General features: G+C 55.1%; 1 pseudogene across 1 annotated transcript in view; it reads left to right on the top strand.

The window, feature by feature from the left end:
• The window catches only part of LOC308175269, a 24,629-nt pseudogene extending 22,811 nt beyond the window's left edge, over positions 1-1,818 (top strand). The window contains exons 13-14 of the transcript in view: positions 419-574; positions 1,635-1,818. The product of the transcript in view is annotated as an uncharacterized misc_RNA (transcript). The remainder of the gene's footprint in view (positions 1-418; positions 575-1,634) is intronic.
• The last annotated feature ends 682 nt before the right edge of the window (positions 1,819-2,500 follow it).

Here is a 2,500-nt window from a genome sequence, read left to right as displayed (position 1 = left end):
CCTCTCCTCCCCCTCTTCCTCTCCTCCTCTCCTCCTCCCCTTCCTCTCCTCCTCCTCTCCTCCTCTCTTCCTCTCCTCTCTTTCTCTCCTCCTCCTCCTCTCCTCCTCCCTTCCTCTCCTCCCCTCCTCCTCCTCCTCTCCTCCTCCTCTCTTCCTCTCTTCCTCTCCTCCTCTCATCCCCCTCCTCCTCTCCTCCTCTCTTCCCCTCCTCCTCTCTTTCTCTCCTCCTCCCTTCCTCTCCTCCTCTCCTCCTCTCATCCCCCTCCTCCTCTCCTCCTCTCTTCCCCTCCTCCTCTCTTCCTCTCCTCCTCTCTTCCCCCTCTTCCTCTCCTCTCCTCCTCTCCTCCTCCTCTCCTCCTCTCTTCCTCTCCTCCTCTCTTCCTCTCCTCCTCCTCTCCTCCTCTCCTCCTCTCTCCAGGCCATCCCCATTATCTCTGAAGCGCGCTTCCTGGAGAAGCGAGGCGAGCTGCAGGAGATGGCCAAGGGAGGGACCATCTTCAACCTGCGCTCCAAGTTCAGCCCCCATCCACCTCTTCCTCTTCAACGACCTGCTGGTCATCGCCACCAAGAAGAGGTGAGTGTGGTGTGGAGGGAGGGAGGGAGGGAGGGAGGGGGAGAGGGAGGGAGGGAGGGAGGGGGAGAGGGAGAGGGAGAGAGGGAGAGGGAGAGAGAGGGAGAGGGAGAGGGAGAGAGAGAGAGACAGGGAGAGAGAGGGAGAGGGAGAGGGAGGGAGGGAGGGAGAGAAAGAGGGAGAGGGAGAGGGAGAGAGAGAGAGAGAGAGACAGGGAGAGAGAGAGAGAGAGAGAGAGAGAGAGAGAGAGAGGGAGAGAGAGAGACAGGGAGAGAGAGAGACTGAGAGAGACAGAGAGAGAGAGAGAGAGAGAGACAGACAGGGAGAGAGAGAGAGAGAGAGAGAGAGAGAGAGACAGAGAGAGACAGACAGGGAGAGAGACAGAGAGAGAGACAGAGAGAGAGAGAGAGAATACTCCTCAACCCTGGAGTATCGGCTCCTTTATTTGAATCCTAATAATAAAAAATAATCATCCCTCCTCAGTAATCACTGATCCAAGAAGCAAGCTGTCATCATTCAATTGATTATTAACACTAGAACAGCCGTGGCTTTTTTACCTCCTATAAGAGCCCATAGTAAAATGACCATAGTCTTTACAATGCTCAAGCTGCTATTTGCACACAACGACCACTAGTTGGCACGTCTTGTAAATTAGCCTGCCTCCTACACAGAGAAACCTGCAAAATAGCTTCATACTAGGTTATCCTGATGTGATTTTCAAAATGTAAGGATACTGGGTGGTAGAACGCACATATCTAGGAAAAGTCATGAAAGGAGGGTCCTGAAATATGATCGAGTGCAAAGATATATATATTAAAAAAAATACTCACAGGGACAAATGACCCCACCCTGACCCCGCCTGTTCTAGTGTTAAATGAATCCGTAAACGAATCATGAAACAAATGAACGAATCCTATTGGTCCTCCTGTGTAGTTCTGAAACAAATGAACGAATCCTATTGGTCCTCCTGTCTGTGGGTAGTTCTGAAACAAATGAACTAATCCTATTGGTCCTCCTGTGTAGTTCTGAAACAAATGAACTAATCCTATTGGTCCTCCTGTAGTTCTGAGCGGTTTGTGGTGCTGGACCACGCCCACCGGTCCCTGGTCCAGGTGCAGCCCGTCAGAGAGGACCCGGGGGGCGGGGGGGCCCACCCCAACCTGGAGCAGCACTGCTTCTGCCTCACGCTGCTGGAGAACAGCCAGGGACGCATGATGGAGAGGCTGCTGAAGGCCCCCTCACAGTGAGTGGGGGGAGGGGGGGGGGTGAGGGTGAGGGTGTGTGAGGGTGAGTGTGTGTGAGGGTGAGTGTGTGTGTGTGAGGGTGAGGGTGTGTGTGAGGGTGAGTGTGTGTGAGGGTGAGGGGGGTGGGTGAGGGTGAGTGTGTGTGTGTGTGAGGGTGAGGGGGGTGGGTGAGGGTGAGTGTGTGTGAGGGTGAGGGTGTGTGAGGGTGAGTGTGAGGGTGAGTGTGTGTGAGGGTGAGTGTGAGGGTGAGTGTGTGAGAGGGTGAGGGGGGTGTTGTAATATGTACAATAATCTTTTAATTTGTGAGTGTGTGAGGGTGAGTGTGAGGGTGAGGGTGAGGGTGGGGGTGAGTGTGTGTGTGTGAGGGTGAGGGTGGGGGTGAGTGTGTGAGTGTGTGTGAGGGTGAGGGGGGTGGGTGAGGGTGAGTGTGTGTGAGTGTGTGTGAGGGTGGGGGTGAGGGTGAGTGTGTGTGAGGGTGAGGGTGAGTGAGGGTGGGGGTGAGGGTGAGTGTGTGTGAGGGTGAGGGTGAGTGTGAGGGTGAGGGTGAGTGTGAGGGTGGGGGTGAGGGTGAGTGTGAGTGTGTGTGAGGGTGAGGGTGAGTGTGAGTGTGTGTGAGGGTGAGGGTGAGTGTGTGTGAGGGTGGGGGTGAGTGTGAGGGTGGGGGTGAGGGTGAGTGTGTGTGAGG

This window comes from Nansenia antarctica (assembly GCF_963989245.1).
Source record: "Nansenia antarctica genome assembly, contig: SCAFFOLD_443, whole genome shotgun sequence".
In the NCBI taxonomy this organism is placed as follows: Eukaryota; Metazoa; Chordata; class Actinopteri; order Argentiniformes; family Microstomatidae; genus Nansenia; species Nansenia antarctica.
The sequence above is the reverse complement of the archived record's forward strand: the minus strand, read 5'-3'. Positions and strand labels throughout refer to the sequence as shown.